We start from the raw sequence: 27,374 nt of genomic DNA, 5'->3' as shown, positions 1-27,374 counted from the left end.
TTGAGAGATCACTTGAATTCCAGTGCATATCAACCAAAATGCATACATATCTGATATTCATATATAATGTGTTTATGTCCTGTAGATGGGGTTGATGTAACTGAACAGTCCTGACAATGAACTCTCTTAAATAAGAAACATTGGTATTACCCATGGATAGATACAATGAACAAAATTTTGCCTTATTTTCAGAAGATATTATCTTTGCCTTGACTGTGACTTATTAAGACTTCAGTCGATTTACCTGTAAGAGCCTCAGTTTATGTTTTGTTCACTATTTTATTATCTTCACATGTGTACTATGTTTGAAGACCAGTAAGTATGTAATTCAATTGATAGTGGGTACTGCTTAATTACTGGGATCTTATCCGGATGACTCACTTAACTAATTAATGCTCCTCCATATTTTTATATATAAAATACTTTTATATAACAACCAGAAGGAAACCAGTTTTACAGAAAAGTTAAATGCACATCAATTCACAGGTTAGAATCTATATACTTTATTCTTGGGTTTTGGAATATTAGACCAACCCATTCTATGTTGGAGACAAAATACTTTATGACTACCCAGAAAATTGAAATGGAAAAAGTCAAAACAACCAACTGGGTCAAATTATTACCTTGAAAAGTTTGAAGATTGGACATACAGTTCCAAAATACTATGTTCTAAAAGAATTCCAGTACTTTATTGAAGAATCAAAACGTTGGAAAAAGTTTTTTTTCATTTCTTTTTTAAGATGCTGTGTTTTTTCTTCTGCTGTCTGATCATTCCTCCATTTCCAGATGTTTTTTAGACGCAGTTGTAGATATTTCTGTTGGCCTGCCCTACCTAGTGTTTTCAAAATATTTATATAGGTGATTAATCTACTTCTAACCTAAGTCCAAGTTAACAAAAAAATGCTATTGTGGAAACAGACTGACTTCTTTTTCTTTTCTTCTTTTTTAATATGAGGATGCAAAGTTACAAAGGCAGTAAAGCTAACCAAAGTTAGCTAATAAAATTGATGCAGGACCTCTTGAAATATCTACAGAATAAAATGGAAATATTTAGAAAACATCACCTCCAAGTCATTAAAATTATCTGAAAGTCTTATTATGGATGAAACAGACACATTCAAACAGACAGTAAAATTTACCTTAATTAGGATATAAGTAATTAAGGAATATTTAAGAATTGGTGTCAAGCCCAGGTATCCATTTGCCAATAAGAATATTAATAGAACTAGCAAATAATTTTCAAGTATTTTAAAAATGCTCATCCTCACAGAAACCATTGAGAAGCTCATTGTTGATCATCAAAGTTCTTTCTAGCATTGTTAATCTAGATTTTATCTGTTTTCAGAAGGAAAAAGAAATTGTATTACTTTAAGGTTCGTTCTCAAATTTTGGGAATCTTTGTCCCTCTAAATAATTTCAGTATGGTTTAGAAATCTGGTCTTAGTTGCATTTGTCTTATTTGTTCATTCACTGAAGTAGTGGAGATGATGCCCTCCAACATAATTTTTCTTCCTTATTTTGGAATTCTACGAAAACCCCAAACAGTTTAAAGCCTCTAAATATGGTGTTATTGGAGATGGTAAAGATCCCAATATTCTAAATTATTTATTTCTAAATAAATATCTACACTATATCGAATCAAACAAAAACAAGTCAATGAAAAAAAAAATCCTGTGGGATTTTCATATTCCCAAAAGTTGTGTGATGTTCAATGTTCTCATTTATTATTCACACGGATATTCCCAATCTACAGAAGAAATTCACTTTCAATGGAGAGAGACTTAGGAAGGAATTCTACAAATCACTTAGGTGCACTTCTTATCAAAGCTCACTCATAGATGAATGAAGTGAGAGTCTTAGGTGAAGATGCCCTTATATTCAAGGTCTTTTCTAACCATAAATTTAAGTAAACATGAATTAGATTTCCCTCTGGTGAGGCTGGAAGCAGAGACATGTTTACTCTGAGACTTACTCTTTTGTTCTTAAGTAAATGTTCGAAATGTACCTGGGATTTTCTCCTCAACGCACTCTTAATAATGGCTCAATGGAAAGGTTAATGTGATTTGTTTTTCCATGGTTTAACAATGGTGTCAGTGCCAGTGACGGTGAGCTTAATAGTGCACATGTCTGAGACCCACATTTAGCTGCAGATCCAAACAACTGATGATATAAAACAGTGAGAATCAACTTCACAAAATTTCCTTTGGTTCTCAATGAAAAATGAGAAACCCATAATGTTCATTAACAACAGTCTTTGAAGTTTATTTACATGGCCAAATGATAAGAATGACCCTCCTCGATAGCTCCATCACATATTCAATGCTCCAAATTTTTGAATTGTTTTTGTAGTGGTAACAGGGGCCTATAGAGGAGCCAGAAAATGATATCATCAAATGATAGTTTTCAAAATCCTGCAAGTTTATTGAAATGAATTATATTGGTCATCAGCCAAAAAAGCAAAACATATATGGTATATGAGATGGTACAATAAATGTTCATATCTTAAGTCTTCTTTTTTTCTTCTAAAAATACAGACAGAGTTTCAATATCCTTTTTTTTATTATTTAAAAAGAAAGCTTTTTAACACAGGTGCTAAGTTCATTCGACGAGTGAAAAGAAAATCTTTTCCGCACGTTGGAAGAATTTGGTATCTTAAGCAAAGAAACGATGTTGTTCTTTTATCCTATACCATAAACAAAAAGTAACTCAGACGGGGCCCTCCCCGGTGTTGCAGCAGGTTAGGATGCAACACTGCAGGCTAGCCGCAGCCACTTCAGTGAGAGTTCGATCCCTGCACTAGAAGTGACCCATGTGGCACAGCAGACCTCTCCTGTCTTGTCTGCTGCTCCCCTCAGCAGTGTACTTCGTTGATCTGCCTGTTCTCCTCACTCTGTGTCTGATGAAGCCTCTCACTGGCTCTGTACCTCTGGCCTGTACCCCAGTTCTGTATGCATAAATAAATAAATATTTTTTAAAATAACTCAAACATATACATGGCTTACATGTAAGAGCTAACTCTTCAATGAAAACACAGAGAAGATGCCTCATTACATTCAATTCAGCAATAACTTCTTGGGTAAGACACCAATAGCACAGGTCACACACACACACACACACACACACACACAAATTAGGTAAAATTTAAAAATAGATCAAAATTAAAATTTCATATTAAAAGTACTGTCAACATAATGAAAAGCAACCCACGAAACCCAGGAATGTATTTGCTGATTATGCATCTTGATTTGATTGTCAGAATAAAAGAACACCAATAATGCAACAACCATAACAACAACAAAAAAAATCCCTACTTAATTGACCAAGAAAACAATTCTTGTACATTGTGGGTGGCAAGGTAAATTGACACACCCTCTGTGAAACACAGAATGAAGATGCTGCAAACAAAATTGAGAATTGAACAACTATATGATCCAGAAATTCCACTACTAGGTGTGTATCTGAAGAATGTGAAAACACAAGTTTGAAAAGATTTATGTCCCCATGTGTAACTCATAACACTATTTACAATACCTAACATAGAGGAAAGAACTAAATGCCCCTTAGCAGATGGTGGAATAAAGACGCAGCCACATACTCAATGGAATACTACTCAGCTGTTGAAAAGAAGAATTCTTGCCTTTTGCAACAACATGAATGGAACTTGTTGTGATCATGCTAAGAGAAATAATGCAGAAAATTAAAAACAGTTATCACATGATTCCCCTCATATACGGAATGTAGAGAAACAAAGCAAATGAACTCCTAATACTGCCACAGAAATAACCCTCCAACTCTGTGGAAATATGGGTGGATGCTGGAGGAGACAGGAGCCAGGCCTTCTGTGGCCCCAGAAGGCTCTGGTGTCACAGTCGGCAGCGCAGATGCCCAAGCCGTCCTCTGACACATCTCTAGTCCTGCCATTGGTGATACCAGGCCAGCGGCCATCACAGTGGTAGCAGACTCAGAGGTGGCTGTGACACTCACTGGCAGCCACACTCTGCCGCGGTTGAGGGAAGCCCTGCACACCCAGCAATTGGCAGTAGTCAGGCCTGGCTGCGTGCTGACAGTAGACCTGTGGGCCTCATTCCTGAGTATAGACCCTCCAGAGCCCCTGTAACCCTGCTCCATCATGCCCTGCCACGGCACTGGCAGCCGGCCAGGGGCCTGGCATGAGCCCCCTCAGACATCCAGTGGCAGTCAAACCCATCTGTGTACTCGGGAATAGATCCTCTGTCAGTGAACTTAACCGCAGACCTGGAAGCTTCACCATGAACGGGCTCCAGCCCTGATTCAGCAAGGTCCTTGAGCAGTGCTGTTCACCTGGGGGTGCTACAGGAAACTCCAGTCTTGTGCCCTGAGGACCCAGCTGGGTCCAGCGGCAGCAATGTAATTCCGCTTCCAGCCCCACCTGACTGGTATTGCCCAGCCCCACCTGGGAAACCCACTGCCCTGGTAATGTAAGTGCCACAGGTTGTCACAGGCAGAGTATGTCCCTTAAGTCCAGCCAAAAGTCTAGAATGCAAAGGTATCAAATACTACAGCTACAATAATTTGTTAGCGGATGCACTGTCGAAAAATATGTACATTGTGATATATAAACATGAAGTGTGTGTGTGTGTGTGTTGTAGGAAGCAGGAGGAGGTGTAGTGTGAATTTTTGTTCATGTAATTTCAGTTGTTATGAGCTTAAAATAGGCTGCGATAACTATATGTATACTGTGTAAACCTTAAAGATATATAGATGTTGGTAATAAGAAGCTAAGCTTATACAAAAATCTCTGTGTTCTTTTCTTTTTGAGTCCCAAAGTATCATTTGTTGTCAAAGAATTATTGAGTGCTAAGTAGCAAGTTTATATCCCTCCGAGAGTGTAACTTTTCCATCTGAAGCTCTGAAATCATTTAGTTTAGATTGGTTTTGATCAAATCAGGAGACAGAAAAAAATGAGAAAATGATTTCAAACAATAATCTTGTTTATTCCTAAGATCGGGATGCTTTATGGATGACAGCTAAATTAAACTGGAGAGAGAATTGCTCACAATGATGAATGCTTCTGTACATTCATAGTAACTAGAAAAGAGAAAGAAGGTAATTTTTCTTTAAAGGAAAAATCAATAGAATGAAGGGATGATCAATTACTGAAGGCAACATTCTGAGAAAGCTGATCAAGGGTTTCAGCTTCATTATCCTGTTTTAGCTAATGAAGTCTTTCACCCAGAATATACCTGAAAGAATCTTCCGAAGCCTCTGGTCCACTTACTATTCAAATTGCCCAGGAATTGCAGAACGTGGTTCTCTTTCCCATCACATTAATACCAAATGCCTGGGAGCTATTCGTTCTTTCATTTTTTCATTCATTTATTCACTTACCTGAGAAATACCTTTTCGGTTTGCACCATGAGTTTGCAGCATAGTGAGAAATGCAGTCATACATAAAACGCTTTAAAGGGCACCGAGCCAGAGCCCACCCATGTTGCTTTAGCAGCACCCACTGTGTCCTGGGGCCCAGTGAATACCAAGACTTTATATTCGGGGCTGCTCTCCTCACCCTATCCCTGCTACAATCATTTGTTAGCGGATGCACCGTTGAAAAATATGTACATTGTGATATATAAACATGAAGTGTGTGTGTGTTGTAGGAAGCAGGAGGAGGTGTAGTGTACATCACCCTATCCCTGCTCAGCCAGAATCAGAGACACTTCTGGCGTGTGCAAGTCTTCTTCCCAACTTGCCTGCTCTCCTGGCTCTCTGCCATTGTGCAGAAAGCAACATCTATAAATATGAACTAGCTCTCACACAGCTGAGAAAATCCACAATGGGGAGGATGGCGCTAATAATGATAAATGTTCTTTTCCGCATGATTCATAAAATAATTCTATTTTAAAAGATTAGTTTTCTTGTTTTTTAAACCCTGAATAGATTATGGGTCACAGACTTCAGTTATCCATGCAAGGTACTTGTCTTTTACTTTATTAGTGTCTGCTTTTGTAAAAAAAAAAAAAAAAAAGAAGAACAAAAAACAAAACAAACAAACCCTCTGTATATCAGATTTTTTTTTATAAAGAGGAAACCATCTTGAATGTGACAGAAGGGGCTGTCACAGATTATGCATTCACAAACAGTTTCCAAATAAGTCCATTGATGGCAAAAACAGGCCAATATGGAATTATTTGAAAAGCCACAGTTCACGAATAGTGAGAAAAAGAACGTAATATACTAGCCATGACTTCCAGCTACACATATGTGAAAGTCTCAGGCATATCTGTAAATAATGAATTCAGAAGAATTAATTTACTCTTTCATATGTTGATTATGTGACATGTAGACATGGCATTTATAAACATTTATTTCAATATATAGAAGCTGGAGGCAGGTTTTGACAATCATCTAAGAAATGTGGTATAATCTACTCACATACATGATGGCCAGCTTCAAGATAACACATTACCTCATAATACACTATTCAATGTCAGGGAGGCATGGAGTCGTTGACAAATCTTATCTTGAGTTTGTAAAAAGAAATACCTTATTGCCTTTTAAGGATGTTCAAACATCAGCAGAATATTTTGATAAATATAGTTGCAGTAAAAGTCATTTTGGAAAAGATTATGTGATTAAAAACAAATGTAATCTCCATTTTAAATGTTACTGAAAAATTTCCTTATAAAATGTGTTATCATAAAAAAAGTAGAATTAAACCACTTGTGCATAGAAAAATGAATGAAGAATGTTTTCAGAAGGGAGGGGGCACATTGAAAGAGCAGAATGAGCAGGAACCATTTCAACAACAAAAGAAATCATTTCAGCACTGACTTGAAGTGTATTGAATAGACCAGACATCCACGAGGCGTCCGTACTGAGGAGAGCTCTTCACTGCTCTGCAGTGTTCCTTCTAAAACTCCATGCCACAGTCTGTTCACAAGACAACATCAGATACACCACATTTAAGGGGAGTTTACCAAACCACTTTCAGCCTTGCTAAGATTATACCAAAAACAATAACAACAACAACCAAAAAAAAAAAAGGACTTTAGAGTCACAGGGTGAAGGCGAATATGGGGGCTGGATGGACAACTCAATTCAATCTGACAATGGATCCTGGTGCAGAAAAAGGACATTAATAGAAAAGCTGGCAAAGTGCTCAGTTCATCAAATTAAGTGTGTAGGTTAGTTAAGAGCCATGTTCCAGTATCTGCTTTGTGGTTTAACAACTAATGTCTTAACACTGGGGAAAACTGAGTGAAGCACTCTATATGAAGAACGTTGCATTATTTTTGGTAACTTTTCTAAAAATATTTCAGAATAAAAGTTATGGCAAATAAGCATACCCAATAGTTCCAACATCTATCAGTTGAAACCCGTGCAGGTGAAACAATCTTTCACTTCTTAAACACTAAAGAAAATGCTTGAAACAATGTTTATCAAAACAGGAGAAAGTTACATAGGATATACCTTAAAATTACTTTTATGAATTATTTTTTTTTCTTTTCAGAATTACTTTGTTAGGTGGACTATTAAAGTTCTATTTTTAAAAAGGGGTTGGATAACCTGGAATTTTATCCACATTAATCTTTTAAAAGGTGCTGAGTTTTGTTTTAGTCTATATTGTACGTGCACCAATAGATTTTTCTCTTAATTCACCTTGTTAAAAATTGACAGCTGCAACATGGATGGAGCTGGAAGGGATTTTACTTAGTGAAAAAAGCCAGAAAGAAAAAGAAAAACACCGAATGACTTCACTCATAGCAGGAGCGTAAAGGGCCGGGGAGGGGGGAAATAATAATAATAATGAACAATTATATACCAGAGACATTTTACAGGGGTGGAGTAGGGAATGCGATCAAAAATGGGGGTGAGGGAGTGCACTGGACTATGGTGATGGCACACAGGTGACTTGGTGATGGGAATCCCATGGGGATTACAGCTGACATGGAAAAAAGGCACAAAATGATGTAAAAACAAACATATATATATATATATATATATATATATAAATTGACTGCTGCAGCAGACTGACAGTGGTAATTTGACCAGAGAAGATAAATCACAGCCAATGTAGTTAAAATGTTGATAATAACAACATAAGCGCAACAAGGAGTGTCAAGTGTTTTGATAAGATATCTCTATGTATTACTTAAATTATGTATAATAATTCAAATTAGGCATTAGTAATAGGACATTGAGCACTCTGTGGAATACTGTATACACTTTGCTTAGTTTGATCCTCATCACATGGGAAAAGTGAAGTTTAGCAAGGTTAAGTAATTTGCAAAATGTGAGGCATCTAAAACACAGTTGACTTGAAACTCCAACGTACATTCAAAATTCAGAATACACACTATTACACGTTATAAACTGCCTCCATACAGTCAGCAGGATTGATCACAGGAGCGTAGGTGTGATCTAAAAAATTCTAATTCCAGAACACAGGTTCTCAAATGTGGCTGTGCATTAGATCACATGCGGAAATTGGTATCCCCTCCCCAGGCCAGTTCAATCAGGGCATTTATGATTTTTCTGAAGCTTTCCCAAGTGAGTCTGATATACCCCGCAAGTTAAGAATCTGTCCTCTTGAAATCAATTATTGCATGATTTGACAAAACACCAGAGCGTTAGGGCTCATGCAAACTAGGAGCACAGTTAACGGCACTTGTGTTAATCCACAGAGGACCTAATTAATGCAAGAATGTTTTCCTCTCTGCCTTTTTCAGTATTTCAATAGACACATAGTCCTCTGATAAAGAGCCAAATTACATATACCATTGTGAAAATATTTTTCTATAGTCATTTAAGAATGAAAAATAATTGCAACCTAAAAATTACTGAAAGAATTACCAAAACTGTTAATTGTACATTTTTTCCTGCTGTCTTTCATATCCTGTATTCTGCATCTGGCAGTTAGTAAATGTAATTGCATTATCATTCTTGTTTAAATGTTATTTACTCTAAAGAAAATAAATATCACCAAATTAAATATGGATTATTTTCTCTGGTTTTATATATTGGTGTCCATTTGTTACATGTTTCTGGTATAATAATTTATTCGTTTTTAATATAGATGTTCTCTTCTGAAAATTTTAGCGAGATTTTGAAACAATTCCCTAAATCATTCAAATGAAAGATCAAAGGAAATTTACCAAAATTCACTGGGTACTCAGCCCGGGTTTGCACTTGATTTCTGGAAATAAACACCTCAACTTTTTCACTAGTGAGTCTAGAGTTAGTATGCATCCATTCTGCAAATGTCAGTGGCAAATACATTCCTGGTGGTTTTTACTCAAAGCAATGCATGTTGATGTAAAGGAAATGTAATTACTTAATGCTGTTGTTGGGTTGCATAAATTGTTGTGATAAGTACATTTGAGGAGGTTGAAGGGATTGTCCATTCCTGAGATCAGCTGTGTCACTCTGGACTTCAGCAGTGTCACCTCATGGCCCAGATGGCAAAATTAAACAGCAAGCAAAATAGGGGAAACCTTTTTTGCTCTGCAGAGATATCTATGCTCACAAGCATTGTGTGAACACTGGGATAAAGCACTCTTGGCCCCAGTGATATATGTCAAAACACAGTTATCCTGGCGGTAGTAAGTTTCTTTATGGGGTGTCCTCAAAGTCATCCACTGGCCTGCAGGTTATGGATAGGAAATGAAGAACATATATGCACAGTAATTTTTTGTGGTTCACCAGAAATAATAGGACATGTTGTGTTTGGGGGGGATTCCTATATAATAGTCAGTAGAGGCTTGAGCTCTTGTAAATTGAGCATTAAAATTTAATGAGGGGGCCCTCCCTGGTGGCGCAGCGGGTTAAAGCACAGCACTGAGAATCTGAAGCCGCTTCTGCATGAGTTCGATTCCCGCCTGCCCCGGAGGTGACCACATGGCTCGGCAGACCTCTCCTGACCCGCCCGCTGCTCCCCTCAGCAGTGGAATTCGTTGATCTGCCTGTTCTGTTCCCCACTCTGTCTCTGGTGAAGCCTCTCACCGCCCCTGAGCCTCTGGCCTGCACCCCAGTTCTGTATGCACAAATAAATAAATCTTAAAAGTTTAATGAGGAAAGAAAGTCAATGTGACCTTATTTTATTCTCACTGTCTAGTGAGCCTTGGATATGCAAATTGCAGACATAAAACAAATCTGGTGAATGTCTGTGGCGATATTGTATTGATTGAAGCCTCGCCATCTCGAACTTGTACCCCGTTCCTCCCACCAAATGAAACAAAAGATGTGTAACAGAAAATAAACTTTTTGAAATATGTTCATCAAATATTTGGGGAATGGAATAAGTCATTATTCTAGAATGATGTTACAGAACAGTGATGAAACTGCAAGAAATTCATGTGAACAATATAAAAGTCAAATATCGCAAATAGTGCTTCTAAATTAACCAAAACAATACACTCTTAGTAAACTTTTGCTGTGGATTGGGCATCAAGCCTGAGAACAGATGCTAATTGCAGAGATTGAGATGCATGAGAAAACTCAGGCTGCATCCAGCAATGAGTGGGCACCACTTCCATGGGGCCATAGAGCAAAAGCACCCCTATTACCATTGCTTAGCAATGGGGAGAAAGGGAGGAGCAAACCATTAATGGTTGAGGATTCATCCGAAGTGATTATGCTGTGAAATAAAAAACCACAGAGCTTACATCACTTGATTTCGGTGTATAAATTATTGAATTACGGGTATGCTAGGAAAGAATAAATCTGTCCATTTGCTCAACCCCAACAGTGAGGTCAAAAGTCAAATTGAATTGCACTGTATGTAACTCATATTTTTGGATGCCCTAGTTTCTGATTATAGGATTTACTGCTAGCCAGTTACTACAAGAATAACCAACTGTTTAACCAAATAAGTGTTTTAATTATTAGATTATTCAAATGGGATGCATGAAGTGCATTGTCCAACCCAATACCATCTTGGAATAGAGGTGGGGGAAATTTTTCTCACATTTATTGACCATATTTTTTCTTTCTTTGTATGTTTTTTTTTTATTAATGTAACATTGGTTAAAAAACCTGGATATGATTCAGACGTATAGTTTCATACCATTTCAAATGTATGTCACCACATCACACCACTATCAAAGCGCCCAGAGTCCTCCACCACAGTCCATTGGGCCCCTTATCCCATTGCTCCCAACCCTCCTGTAAAATTGAGAAGGGCTTTTTTTTTGGGGGGGTGGAGCTTTTTTAATGGTACAAATGCACAACTGGAAGATGACTGTGTTCTGAAGTGCTACTGCACACCATAGTGATTATAGCCAATAATAGTATAGTTCGTATTTAACAGTTACGAAAAGACCAGATCTTTCTTGCCACAAAAAAAAAAAAAGAAAAAAAAAAGAAAAGAAAAAAGAAAAGAAAACAATCCTGTAATGTGATAGAGGTGTTAACTAAAGCTATGGTAGCAAATATCTTATAGTATATAAATGTATGAAATCTACATACTAAGCACCTTAAAGTTATACAATGTTGGGTGTCAAAGAATGGAGGGGAGGGCTGTGCAGCCATTCAGTTGCCTGCAGTATTGTGCTAACTACATCTGTCACTTTCTAATGCATCTTCTACAGTGGTTTACTAGTTTAAAATAAATTGATGTGTGGCATTTACCAGCTTAAAATTCATCCACAAATCGCCATTGCTCTCCCAATAAAAAAGTACATACAATTTCCATCAAATCTTATCTATTCATAGGACTTATATAATCAGAGATAAGGCCTCTACCAACTCTCCAAACTCATGTCATGGCCCTCTCTTCATTGACCCATAACTTAGCTGCATTGGTTGTATTTTATTTCCTCAACCAGACACATTCCTTATAATGTTAAAGCTTTCCCACAAATTGTTCCTTCCACTTAAATCACTGGACACTTGCTTCCTCCTGCCCCTCTGACACACACAACATCTTTTTGGCCTATCTAACTACTATCTGTTCTCTAGGTCTCAAGTCCCTAACTTCAGAGATTATATTGTGTTCCCTTGTGTCGACTTTCCTACATAGCATTTATCACAGTTTGTAATAACATGCTTGAGTGAGTCTGTGTCAGCTGGTGTGTTTCTATCTATGTTGCTCATTATCATATCCTAATGGTTAGCATACAGCTTGTTCATAAGACATCCTCAATAAATATTAGTTGAATGAATGAATGAAGTAGTACATGAATGGCATAGCCAAAAGGCCAAACCAGTTCTGAGAGAGCTTTGGATGGAAAATAATAATGGCAGCACTAAACAGAACAATTTGGTTCTGAGCATGACCTTTTATTCATAACTCAGCATAACTCAACATGTAACAGACAGGTGACCTTGAACATCTTACTTTGTCATTTCTGTGTTTCAGTGGCCTCATCCTGAAAACAGGGACTCGTATAGTTTTCTATCTCACAGAGTTGAAGTAAATACCATATATGAAGTACTTTGCTCAGTACCCGTTGCTTAGTAAGTACTCATTTAGAAATCAGTTGAAAAGTGAAACAAGTGTCCCAGCTGGGGTATATAACCAGAGACTAGCAATTCTAGGAATGAGAACATTCTTCCACCATAGTTACACTGAAATACCAACGGGAGAAATACATAAAGCATCTAGCTAGCAAGGAAGCGAAGTGGTAGGCTAATGTACAGATGGCATGCAACCAGGGAAATGAAGAGGAATGATGATCCTCATATTTCTTACATAATATTTGGTCAGTTGAAATTTTGAAGCAAAACCTCTAGCAATGGAAGACATGACAGACCCCAGTCACCGGTGATTGATAATAGACTCACATTTAGTGTAGAGATGGTGTTGGTGCTATCGAAGAAAGTCATCTTTCCAAGGTCTCTTATGAAAACTTTTCTTCAGTCCTAGAAATAAATGGTATGCTTCTCTTGGAAATTAATCTTACACACAATCATATGCATGTTTCCTTTGGCTGCTAAGAAGTTCATAGGCAAATCAGTTCTCACAAATAGCAAAGGGTGGTATTCAATGAATCAATCAACACACAACATAACTTTGAAACCAAGCAAGCCATTTATTATGTATTTGCATAATTACACTTTTCTTTCGATTGGCTATCACACATGAACATTTGCGGTGATTGTTTGATAAATATATGCCTCCCCCAATAGGGAACAAGTTTCATGAAGACAGGACAAAGTTTATCTTCTTTAAAACTATACCCTCAGTTTCTGGCACAGTGCCTATCAAAAGGTAGATAAACAAAAATATTCGCTAAATAAATGAGTGCAAACTCCCAGTTCCTTCTTTTATTTCCTTTGCACTGACTTTCTCACTTTTTGAAATTGGTTGTGTTTTTATTATATAAGTAGCTATTTGTTGCATAAAATATAGGAACACAGATGTAGAAATAACTTATAAGCCCTCTAAAGGTAGATTTTAATGAAGGGCACTACCTTCCAGACCTATAGGTGTGTGTGTGTGTGTGTGTTTGTGTGTGTATATATATATATATATACACATAGATGTGTAGCTCTGTGAATTTTTCATGCCACTAAAACAAACCTGATTAATTTGTAAGATTTGACTTGTCTTCTATGTACTTTTGTAAAATGCTATAATTCCCTTTTGGAACAAAGATGTCGTAACTCCATCTATACAAGCAGTCTGAATTGGGGTTAATGGGTCAATGTGGGCCAGACACAATATGGACCAGACACAATATGAGCTAACATTTACCTCCTGGGGTCTTGATCCAGATGCTTAATTCCTCCCAGCTAAGCCTAAGGTCAATCCATGAGCCTAAACTTCCATCTGGTGATCAGTTTGCCTCAGCTTTCAGGGTCAGCAATATAGTTGAATCCATTCTACAGTTCTAGGCCAAACAGCAGTTCAAGTACAGCATCTAAGGGACATCTTAGGTGACAGATGATACTAGGGATACTGAGCTTGTAGCGACAGTCTTTTCCACTTTCCCACCCACCCAATCTGGAATTCAAATTACATTAAAAGTCAATAAAATGTGATGTAGTGTCATTTTGGTATTTCTCTATACCCACCTCCAGGTGAACCCTGGATTTAGAGAAACAGAAGCATTTCTAATTTCTTCCTGGTACTCATGACTAACCACATGGAAATCAGATGTTTTCAGTTTAAAAACTTAACATTGGCACTTATACTACAAAGAGCTGTTTTTTTTCCTTCTTTACCAAATTTCATTATATACAGTAAATAAGATTGCTACAGAAATTTAAATATGATATGGCTATGAAAATCTTAACAGATTTGAGATTTCTCCCAAAATACAAGGCTTTTTTTTTGCAATTCCTACTTTTATAGAATGCCATAGAACCCATACTTGAAAGCCATTACTAAATGACTAAGGAACCATGACTAAATAACTAAAGAGTTATAGTATTTCAAATCACTTCTATGACCCAAATCGATCTCACCACCACTCTTTGGAACTGGTGGTTCAGGAAGCTTTTAACAGGCTTTCTTATCTCCTGAAAACAGCAGTGAGTAGGGTCCAGCCTCAGGGAGCAATGGGAGAGGCTCACACATTGTAACTAGGAGCTCTCACTGGCAAGTGTGTGACTGTAGCCTCACTCCATGCCTCTCCCTGCTCAAGCCCATCGAGAGGGTTACCACGTTTTATGTGCTAAAGCCCAGAAAGTTCACGTTTAAAATATTTTCTTCCTGTTTAGGAATATGAAAACAGAGAGAAAGAGAGAAAACAGGAAGGAGAGAGTGTGTCAGACAGAGAAAAAATGAATTTCCCCTGTGCAGTTTAACATAAATGTTTATTCTTCAAAATTAAAACTATTATGGGATATGCAGGAAACAGTATTTGTAAAACTGACCTCTGAGACAACGGAATCCCTTACACACTCTTTTTCATGCCTTCCCTATATCTGTTCATTGTGAAGCACATTAATAATTATTACAAGGTGGCAAGTCTTCCAAGTTCTTTTCCATGCAAGGCAGCTCTGACCTGAACACGGTGCCTGCAGCTCAAGGGTAGTGATGAGGGAGGAAGAGAGTCAGGACTTGGCGGCACAGTAGGATGGAGAATGGAACCTCCCTGGTGACACAGGGGTTACAGTCTAAATTCTACCAAGCTGTCACCAGCCACTGAGTCCTGAGTTTGATCCCTGGCCAGGGATCTGACCCACAGGGCACAGCAGACCTCTCCTGTCTCCTCCACTGCTCCCCTCAGCAGTGTGTTTCACTAGATCGGCCTGTCCTGTTCCCCACAATGTCTCTGAGGAATCCTCTCACTTCTAGCATACATCCCAGTTCTTGTACATATAGGTAAATAAAAATAAATCTTAAAAAAAGAAAAAGCAACCATTGGAGCTCAAAAGAATGCCCTAGTTACACACTTTGGAATCTAGATTTGGAGGCTGACACTCCCTAGGCCAATGATATGTGCAACAGGAGTGTTTCCATGATGAGTGCTGTGCCCTGGCCAAACTCCTGAGCAGGAGCAAGGTCCTCTGTACCTTGTACAGAGGTATACTTTTCCCAACATCCCTTGCATTTCCTCCTCCAGCACTATATGTTCCAAGCATTTTCCAAATTTCCTCCATGGGGTGGTTCATATCCAGTCTTGTCCACCACAAATACCATTCACACCTGCTCTGTATTTAAATAATCTGGATTTAATCTTCAGATTCCATCACAAGAGTCAACTCTTCTGGGAAAAGTCCACTGACATCACTTCCAGCTACTGACAAAATGGCCTTGCTCCCTGATTCTTTGACAGACAATGACCATGGATGCTACCTCTCTCAGCTCATACACTGTGAGCTCATAGATATGTCCTCATCCCCCATCCTGGTACAGTTTATATCTGCTATATGTTTACTGCATTGATGACTAAGCAAATATAGTCAAGTAAGGGACAGTTTGTGGCTGTGAGCCTGATTTGGAAAAGGACCCCCCCGGAAAACAACCAGTGATTTGGGAGATTAGGCCTGCTCTCTGGGCAATAGAGGTGAGCAAGGACTAGCCAGGCTCCAAGCAAACAGGACTCTAGTTAGGAGCCCAGAATTTCAAACCAGCCCTGAATAATAAAGGTCACAGAGAAAGGCAGCTTAGAAGCAATACTGGCAACGATGTATTGGCCAGGATCCCAGGGAAGCAACTCTGGTTTCTTTTTGATCTGGGGGTTCAGTCTCCATATATCTGAGAAGGAACAAAAAGGATGAGATAGGCAAAGTGGTGGAGCTAAGCTTGGGGACAGGTTTGGCAATTAAGAAAGAAAAGCAGATAGTGAAAGTCGGTGCAGCACCAAGCAAATCTCAGAATTAAGCCTGCAGAGAAACTCAAACAGATCCAAGAGTCACATTGGTTATTTGAGCTCTGATTTCCTCATCTGAACAATGGAGATAAAATATTACCACTGCACTGTCCTGAGCTTACTCAATATTTGATGTTTGAAATGCTCAAAACATGGGCTCTTTCAAAGTACTTAGAAGGAAAAAGGCATATTTCTGAGCACAAGAATTCAGAATTCTGTCACAATAATGACTGTATGAATACAGTTTTACTCTCCTATCATTTCCATAGAATAATTCTCAGATTTATTTCTTATGGTCCCTAAGGGAATACTAGGGCTAGTGTGTAGAAGTCATAAGCAATGTATTTATATTTAATATTAAAAAAAACTCCTAAGAACTAGCTAGTGTGTGATAGAATGAACTACATCAGTAGGTAGGGAGTTCTCAGTCACTACAAGCAATGAGAGTGCTTATATGAATAACCCTTGGGATTATTACAGAAAGTCAATTTGCATGATCTCTAAGATACCCTGACTCAATCAGACATACTACACATTTATTCATATAATTATTACATTGATTGTCAGAAAACATTGAGTTCTCTATGTCCCCAAACTAATGTCTCATAAGTAGGCCTTTGAAAGCAAATTGTCATCTCGTATTTATCTTTGTTTCATGGTGACAGATGTTAATAAAAGATTATTAAACATTATTTTTACTTCCTTATATTGTTGTCTGTTTTTGTACACTAGCTGATTTCTCTACTCATGTGTACATAGCCAATTTTTAACTCTTTCAGAGCATATTTCCTATGTTTTAAGGAGCATAAGGACATCAAAATGAGTTGGTTCTGGCAAACTCCATTTTGTCAACTGCAGATTTCTGAGAATACCTTGTGTCAATAAGCTCTAACAACAGAAATCCAAATTATACTATCAAGAATTCTAGAAGATTGAATACTCTCAGGTTGAATATTATTTCTCCATTACACTTCTTGTGAGCGCACCTGTATGCCTGCATGTTTGCACGTTTCATAGAAGGACAGACCATGTAACCTTTGTGGGAACACTTAGAACAATTAGAATGAGTACTGCATGCTTTCAGGTAGTTTCCTCTTTATTTCTGGTGGTTTTATTGGAGAATTCAAAGCTTCAAATGGGAACGTTACCAAATACACAAGGTTATCTCGTGATGGTTATTTACAAGAGACATTCACATCCATTTCTTTCCTGGTATTGTTAGAATGCAACACTTATTTTATTACCTTCAGCATGAATCATGAATGTCTAAACCAGAAGAACACATGTAGAGGGCAGTGAATGAAGCTGATTGGCATGCACTGTCATTCTCCCAGCACTGAGAAAAATAGAAACTAGATAGAATGAAATGAATTTATAGCTAGAATTCTGGTGACACAAGTAAACACACTCACTCCTACTTGCTTGCTGGAGTATGCATACCTCGTGTGAGAAAAAAGATTATTGGCGAGTCTGAAAAGAAGTGCAGTTCCCATATCTCTTCTGCTAATACATAGACTTTGTAAGTATAGTGCATCTTTTACTAAGGGACTTCTGGGAGTGTCTATGCACATATTCTTTAAATAATCAAGAGTCTTCTGAGACAGTTTCAAATAAATGCAACGTGTTTTGGGTATTCCAGTAAGCAGGAACTTGGAATATATTTGGGTTTTTGAAATTAATATTTTAATTGAAAAATGGTGAAATAAGCTTTCTTCTATGAAGTCCCAATGAGAAACTAAACCCCCAAAGCACAAGGCCCATTTTCAGCTTCATCAGCTGTAAAGCAGAAGTAAAACTCCTGTTACAAATAGGGGTTACAGCGCTAACTCACCATGCGGCTCATTGAAAACTGCCTCTGGTGCTGGGAATTAGCCTCTGAGTTACACATGACTGCAGTGCTTTATTTTTGAAGGCAATCTCATTTGATATTATAACTGAGCACATCCACACATTAAAAAAATTCTCTCAGGGCATGACTGTTCCTACTTTATATATATATATATATATATATATATATATATAAAGCAGCTGTTAGAAAAGGTAGGTGAATGAGGAAAGGATGAACAACTTCCCTTCAGAAGCTGCAAATTTCTTACAGTTAGTAAGAAAACAATGAAAATATTATTTCTCATGTCTCATGTGTCACTCTTAATTTTTATAAAATAATTTACTTAGAGTAAAATGAACCCAATTCAACTGTGTATTTCAATGTCTTCTCACCTGTATACACATTTAAAATCACACCCCAAAGTATAGAAAATCTCTGTTTGTCAGAATGTTCCCATGTGCCCCGATGAATTTAATCTGCATTATCTCCTGTCCTAGGTAACCACTAATCTACTCTATAGTATGATACATTTTGCTTAACTTTTTAAATTATTATTGTGTAGACGAACTGGGGTATAGGCCAGATGTGGAGGGGGTGAGAGGATTCACCAGAGACAGAGTGGGGAGCAGAACAGGTGGATCTACTGAAACACACTGCTGGGGAGAGCAGGGGGGAGACAGGAGAGGTCTGCTGCGCCATCTGGGTCAGCTTCCTGGCCCAGGGTGGAACTCAGGCCGCAGGGGGTCAACCTCAGGCCACAGTGCTCGTAGTGCTGAGACCTCACCCCCATGCCACCAGGCATCACCATGGTTTGTCTTTGCTACAATTTCTCAGGAGTCATGTAGTGATACTCTTCTGTGGCTGGCTTCTTCACTCAGTATGTTTTGAGATTCATCAGTGTACTTCTGCTTATCAGCAGTTCTTTCCCCTCGCTGCAGGGCCAAACTATAGAGATACACCAAAATCTGTTTATTGATTCGTCTGTTAATGGACATTTGAGCTGCTTCCAGATCTGGCTGTTATGAATAAAGTCGCTATGAATACGTATTCCCATATTATATATCCCTTTGTAGGGACACATATTTCCATTTTCTTGCTTGCACACATAGTAATAGAATATGGATCTTATGTAGATATATTTACTTTTAAAGAACACGGCAAACTCTTTGCAAAGTCATTTTACAATTTTACATCACTACTAGTAGTGTGGTGGGATTGTGGACTAGTTCAGAGCCTGTGCAAAACTGTATGGAGGTGTTTCAAAATGTTAAAAATACGTTGACCATATGATCCAATAATTCCACTCCCAGGCATCCACCTGCAGAATGCAGAATCACTAGCCCAAAGAGAAACAGTAGTTTCTGGGCTCATTGCAGTACGCTTTAGAATCACCAAGTCCTAGTAGTAAACTAAATGCCGGTGGCAGTGGTCTAAGTTAAGGAATGGTAAATCTGCATAATGGAATATTTTCTTATAAAAAAAAGGTGACATATTGCCATTGTAACAACATAGCTGGGACTGAAGGGAGAATGCTTATTGCGTTCCTCCTCTCAAGAAAAGAGAGGTAATGCAGCTTTGCAAACCAACAGGACCTGAATTTAAAAAAATGCAATTACAAAAATGCCTCTGTGTGGATGGTGGCTGCTTCAGCGAGGTCATTTTAGAAATTGTATCAATCTGTGCATGTGTGCTTTGTTACATTTGGTTACGTGTGCTACATTTTATCACGATTTCCTCCACACAGCTTCACTCTACTGCGGGAGGAGGGCAAAGGATGGACACAGGAAGAGTGGCGGGAATCATTCTCTGCCATAGACAAATGACACATTTTCTGTGTCACTAAAGAATGGTGGGCAGAGTATTTCTTGAGATCCCACAAGCTTGCAGTACATCCTCACATCGATGGCATGTTTAGATCTCTCTCACACGTGCTAGTAAATGCATGCTTATGGGCAGAGCAGCCGTATTGATTCACAGACAATCATCTTAAAGCCCATTTGCTACTACACTAACCTTAATTTATCATTTCAAATAGATGTTGGAACTTCATTCATTTTCCGATTAGAGTTGAAATATTTGTTTGATTTACAGTGCGGATTTTTCCCACAATGGGTGCGTCTTGGTGTTTTTATAGAGCAGGCACTTAATGATCCATTGCTCCAAAGGAAAACTGAGATTGATAAATTGTACAGATTTTTATTAGAAAGACATATTTTAACTTTCATTTGGACCAAGTGAGAAAAAGATCTGTAATCGTTCACTAGATTTATCGTCTGTTAATTTTCATGTAATAATAAGAGTAAATATTTTAAAACACAATTTGGAAGAAATAGATTTTCCCTTAAAATCTACTTACCTAACATATCCACTGAGATAAAGGGACGATATGACAGAAGTTAAAGGTCACTAACATTCTACATCTATTGAATATTTACAAACCATTATATTATCATGTGATGGTCTGTTAGAAGTATCGGTCACTGAATCATTGTTTTCTTCATTTTATATGTCTCTTATTTTTGAAGAAATGGAAATGACGCCACCAAGGTGATTTGATATGGATGAAACAATATGAGAATAAAAACTGATTGACTTTAAACAATGCAGTGAACTTCCCTGATTCTCAGATTAGTCAGATAAAACAGAAATAATAATAATAATAAATAATAATAATATGGCTGTAAACATTTACCAAATCCATACTGAAGTGCCTGGTATAGTGTCTGGTATATTGAAAACAATCCATACTAGATTGCACAATTCATACTAGTTATCTCCTGTCCACCTTCATTACAAACAAGGGAGTGGTTGGAACAGTTGAGTTTCTAGATACTAATTATTCATAAGGAGGTTACTACTCTAAAAATCATGGTTAATCCACCTAGAAATTCAATGTCAGACTTCTTACCCATTCTCAGATCCCATTTTTGCTTTTTTGATTTGAAATTGATATGAGTGTTTTATATTTTACAACAGCTAGCATTACCAGGTTGTTTTTTTGTTGTTGTTTGTTTGTTTTGTTTTTGTTTTTAACATCCAGGAAAAATGGATTCCTGAGCAAACATGTAGGGAAAAAATTTTTTTTAAAGATTTATTTATTTATTCATACAGAACTGGGGTACAGGCCAGAGTTGCAGGGGCAGTGAGAGGATTCACCAGAGACAGAAAGGGGAGCAGAACAGGCAGATGGACAAAGTACACTGCTGAGGGGAGCAGCGGGCCGGTCAGGAGAGGTCTGCCACGCCATGTGGTCACCTCCGGGGCAGGCGGGAATCGAACTCATGCGGAAGTGGTTTTAGCTTCTCAGAGCAGTGCTTGATACATAATAGTTGTTTAGAAGTTGTCTCTCTGCCACTGGTCTTCATTCCTTTCTATATATTGAGGTTAGTTGTATAGCCGCTCAACTGTAAATGCTCATCATGCTCAATGACCTCACCATGTGGTCACCTCTGGGGCTGGCGGGCGGGGTTTGAACTAATGCTGTAGTGGGTTTAGCTTCTTAGTGTTGTGCTTTAACCCAGGGAGGGCCAGAAAAAAAAATTAATAATAAGTGCTGTTCTCTGGGAGGAATGGTATAGCCTGCAAAAAGAACTAAATTTCTTTAAAAATGGTCAAAATATTACTATTTTATATTTATATGGGTTATTTAAAAAACTACCTGATTTAGGTCAGCAAATTTAACAAACTCTTCTTATTCCTTATGGCACCAGTCCTGTTCTTTGTATAAAGATACAGAAAGAAGAATGATTGCTTTTAAAATCTAAAATTTGAATTTCTGAAAAAGATTAACAACTGATTATTAATGTAGGCACATTGTAGAAAAATGGTTAAATTTCATCTAGCTGGCTCAGAGTTATCATACAGGCAAATCCACTCCTTTTGGCTTTTCTTATTTCAATGTGTATTCAAATGATTTCAACTGATCATTGTTAATAATGATGTACACCATTATTAACTGGCCTCTGTGCACGCGCGCATCAATAGAAACTGTGCCATCAGGCCATTTTTTTTTTTTTTTAATATTTAACACCATAAAGATAAGTTGCAAGAATAGGGCAAAAAAACACCTGCCATATACAGATTTTACCAGTTCTTTATGATTTCACACAAGCACTTGCTCATCCTTGCTCCTGCTTCTCTATTCCTTTGTCACCAGGTCCCAGTCGTCACTCTCTGTTATCACTTGGAAATAAGTTATAGATACTGTGCCCATTTGTCCCTAAGATGTCAGTGTCTATTTCCTAAGAACAGTGTATTCTCTTATACAGCCTCACCAGATTCGCAAAATCAAGAAACGTAAAATCACATTATTATGCAGTATAAGTTCAGGTTTCATCTTTGTGTTTAATTCAAGGGGTTCATGTTTAGTATTTCCATATTCAGGATGACTACGACTTTAGAGTTTTTTGCTTGCCATTTTAGATGGTTTTATAAAACATAGTTAATTCCTTCCTATTGCTAGTCTGTGCAAAATAATTGTCATGAATAGAACAATTAAATCAAATGTTCTCTTTTGCATATATGTAGATGAACAAATGAATTTTTCCTTTGTTTTTCTCACATAATCACTGACCTCCTCATATGAAACCAACTGTGCAATCCTGGACATAAACCATGCTCAGTCATAAAGTAATATCAGTTTAAGATGTTTCTGGGTTTGATGAGCTTGGTTTTTTATGCATCTATATTCCAGTGATATTATTTGGTAATTTTCTCTTATTGCTGGTCTTGTAAAATGAGTTGGCAAGTATTTTTCTCTCCTCTATTTTCAGAATGTGTTTGTGTAAAATTAGTAATATTTCTCCATTATGTGTTAGTGAAATCACTTGGGGCTGCAATGTTCTTTATTGTAAGGTTTGGAATAAATGATTCCATTCATTTAATGAGTGTAGAAGGTTTCAGACTTTTCTTTATCCTTTAACGCTTTAATATCAGTCTATTTTTAATTCATTTTCTTTACTGAGGCAATGCTGCTTTATACACTGTACATGGTTTGGGAGAGTGAGGTCACACCTGTGACCCCCACCATCAGAGTCCTTTACCAGAGACGACTGTGCCCCTCTTCCGCTTCGCGCCCGCCTACTTCACCCCCACCACGGCAGCCTCAAATCTGCTGTCAGATTTTTAGCATTTGTCTGGGTTTAGTTTTCTCGCTTTCTTTGTTTGCTCTCTATAGTCCACGTAGAGTGAAATCATCTTGTTTATCCTGTTCCTTCTGACTTGTCTCACTTAGCATCCTCCCCTCCAGTTCCTTCCAAGTTCCAAATGACCAGAGTTCATCTTCTTTTCTAGATGGGCAGCATTTCCTTGTGCTATTCCACATCTTAACCCACCACTCTGTCATTGGTAGTGTGGGCCATTGCATACCTGGGCTAGTGTAACTGGTGCTACAGTGAATATAGGAGCGCTCACACCCTGTGAATTAGTGCGTTTGTATCCCTTGGAGAGATGTCTAGCAGTGCTTTGGGACTCACTGTGTAGATAGTCTAATGTGCTCCAACAGGTTTCCAGTGGCCACACTGATTGACTCTGAAACAAGAAAGGAAGGTTGCAATTGTTTGGAAGCAGAGACTACATGGGAAAAGAACAATAGGAGTTTAGTCCTTTGCATGATCTATATTTTGATTTCCCTAGCTAAACAGATTCCTGTGCTTTGCAAGGTTGCTTTTGACCTATGCACTGTGAAACTTTCATACAACCAATGTCCTATAAAACAAAACCGCTAATTGTGCACACAGCCCCGTTGCTTTATAAGATAATTTCTGGCCACGACTTTAGAAATTATTGCATATTGGGGATATCAACTCTTTATATGTGAAATATAGCACAAAGATTCACTCCCATTCATTTTTGTTTTCATTTTATTATGAATTTTTAAAATATTTATGTATGCAATGTTTTCTACATAATTTTATTCCCTCTGGATTTGAGCACAGCCCTCCAAATTAGAAAAACAGAAAATCACCATGTTTTATTCCAGCATTGCTGTATTTCAATTTTTTATAACTATATTTGGAGTTCATTCCTAATTATAAATATGAAATAGATACAATTTTATCCTTTCCGAAATCATTAGTCATTTCTTTAATACCATATTTTTTAAGTACACCTTTTTGCTTGTGTTTTGAGTTGCCGCAATAAATTTACACATGAACTTGAATAAACTTCTGGCTTTTTTCAATCACACTGCTCTTTTTATGCATCTCAATAATCTTAGTTATTATTTTATTCATTTACTCTCTATTGAAAGAGAAAGTACATTTACTTGGAATCAAAGAATTATAATTCAGATTATACAGATTCAGGTAAAATCTGAAAATGTGCCATAAAAAGGGATACATTTTAGTGCTTTTTTTTAAAAAGAGGAAGATAAGTGGCCAAAAAAAAAAAAAGTTTAGCAAACTTAAATTAGTCCTGTCTGTATATAATTGATTACCAAATCTCCATTTGACATAAGTATGTCCATTAGAATCACATTAAATTTAAAAAATTAACATAGATGATGGAAAATAATCAATTTCTAGCAGAGAACAGAATGGATCCTTCAATTTGTGCAGGTCCACTTGTGTGTCTTTCAAGAGTGCTTAAACGTTGTGCTTTTCTACAAAACTTAATAATGTCTGTACATTAATTTTAGATCCGCTAACTTATTGGATGTTTTTATTGCTTCCATTAGTTCTATCGTTGGATCTTCAGGTGTTTTTAGCTATGCTATCATAGCATCTGAAAACAGGTCTTTCGCCTCTTTATCAATTATTATGCCTCAAAATGATATTCCCTTCCTTGTCTAAGGTTGCTGGTTAATACATTTAGTACATTATAAAATAGTGGTAAAGAATGTAAACAGGTATCACACCAAGGAGAAAATACAGATAGCAAATGGCATATGAAAATGTGCCAAAATCGTCTATCACTGGGGAATTGCAAGTGAAAACAACCCTGTGGCACAACACACTGCCTAGCAGAACGGCCAGAGTCAAAGCGCTGAGGTGTTCGCGAATGGCCTGGTGTGGACCCGGGGCCTGGCTGCTCCCTGACTGCAGCACTACCCTCGTACCCGGATGGGGTTGTGCGGGGCCTTGCCCTGACCTCGGTCACTGACACCCTGAGCGAGGGTCATTTGTGAGCCTTTAAAAGGGAGCAAGACTCAAGCACGCTCCTGTTTCTTCACATTTGCTGTGGAAGGCAGGTGGAAGGCTGCTGCCGCACAGGCTGCTTGGCGCTCGCCCCAACCCAGCCCCCAGAAGCAACCTCAACAGCGGCACAGGCGCTCTGCCCAGCCTTGCCAACCAGCTGCCCCTCTCTCCATCCTTCAGTAACCAGGCCTGCCATGGGCCTTCTGTGTTCTTCTCTCTCTAGCCTGTTGCTCTGTAGAATTTTTTTTTTTCTCTTGTGCTGCTCCAAGGGTCTTTATGTAGGTGACCAGACCCAGAACTGGTGAGCATGGTTCTGACCTGTGTCGGTTTTGCCCTGTAAAGCACCAAACACTGTCAAGGTTACAGAGCTACAGCATTATCAATCACTGCTGATAGGGATGAAAAACGGGAGAGACTTTTGGTGATAGCTTGGCAGTCTCTTACAAAATAAACCCAACTACCCTATGCGCCAGCAATCACTCTGCTGGTATTTACCCCAACAGACAGCACGTTTGTTCCACATAAATGATGTTTATGACAGCTCATTCATAATTGCTCAACCTCCAGAGAAACCAAGATATCCTTCAATTAGGGGAATGGGTAAGTAAAAGGTAAATCTATACAATGGAGTATTATTCAGTGCTTAGAAGATAAGAACTATTAAGTCATGGAATGACATGAAGGAACTGGAAATGCATGTGACTCAGTGAAAGATGCTAATGGGAAACGACTATAAACTGTCTGATTTCATCTGCAACTTCCTTAAAAGTAAAGAGATGGAGATTAGAAAAGGAACAGTGGCTGCCAGGAGGTGACTGGGTGGAGCACGAGGGATTTCCCAGGTCATGACACCACTCTGTGTGAAACCACACTGGGGTGCACGGGATATACGACGCCAAGCATGAACCAGAGGCACAGGCTGGGCCAGATAAACGCCTGAAGGTGCTTTATTCTCCAGTTCATATGTGGGCTGACCCTGGAGTTACACACCCCTTCACCCAGGACACTGGTAGCATCTGAGATCTCCAGGTGCTTAGGCAAGGTTGCGGGATCTGATCATTCTAGTTTCCATGCAGTGGCCTGCTACTTTTACATAGCATTTAAGATGATAAATCTGTTTTCTTCCCCCGTCCCTCTTCTGCTGTAGTTATATCAGCAGCCTTTTCTCCTGAAGTTCACCAGTGAAAGCTCTCAGGCAGCGTTAACCGTTAAAGCATCTAAACATGAACCTCATTCAAAGTTGAGCTCAATCCTCTTTCTCCCCACTTTTATTGACTCTTCTGGCTCTTGTGTGGTAGACGTTATAGATCCCCAAAGATACTAAGGTTCTAATCACTGGAACCTGACTTATGGCAACAGGGAATTAAGGTCTTATATGAACTTGGGGTTGTTAATCAGTTGACATTGAAATGAGAATATGATCCCATAGTGTTCTGGTGTGCTAATGTAACCACAAGTGTTCTTATAAGTGGACAAAAGAATGTGCATCAGAAAGCATGAGATAGAGTCTCCCTGATAGTGCAAAGGGTTAAGTCTCAGCACTCTGAAGCTATTGGTAGCCACTGCAGCACGAGTTCAATCCCCCTCAGGAAGCTAACCCACATGGCGCAGCAGACCTCTCCTGACCTGCCCATTGCTCCCCTCGGCAGTGTATTTCACTTGGTCTGTCTGTTCTTCTCCCCACTCAGTCTCTGGTGAGTCCTCTCACTCTTCCCCCTCAGCACCTCTGGCCTACACTCCAGCTCTTCTATGCATAAATAAACAAACATTTAAAAAAAGCAAAACAGAGATATGGTACCTTTAGAAATATTCTACCATGACTGGATTTGAAGATCGAAGGAGGTGTGGGAAACCTCAAAAACTGGAAAAAAAGTGAAGTACTGTAGTCTCCCCTAGAGCTCCCAGGAAGTAACATGGCCCTCTTGACTCCTTGACTTTAACCCTGAGAAAATTGACCTCCAGAAATGCAAGGTCAAAATATGTCTTAATAATTTTCAGGGTTCACAGTTAGTTTCTCTGAAAGATTTAATGTGATACAAACTCCAAGAAGAAACCTGGATTTTAAATGTTTTATTTCATATGAATTTTCATAAGTGAATCTTTATTTTCAAAGAGTTTCTGTAATGTCATTTAAAGTCATACAATTTGTGAAATATTAGTAGGCATTCT

The sequence above is a fragment of the Condylura cristata genome, unplaced genomic scaffold (genome assembly GCF_000260355.1).
Source record: "Condylura cristata isolate star-nosed mole 26May11 unplaced genomic scaffold, ConCri1.0 scaffold00019, whole genome shotgun sequence".
Taxonomy (NCBI): Eukaryota; Metazoa; Chordata; class Mammalia; order Eulipotyphla; family Talpidae; genus Condylura; species Condylura cristata.
This window is presented reverse-complemented; position numbering follows the sequence as displayed.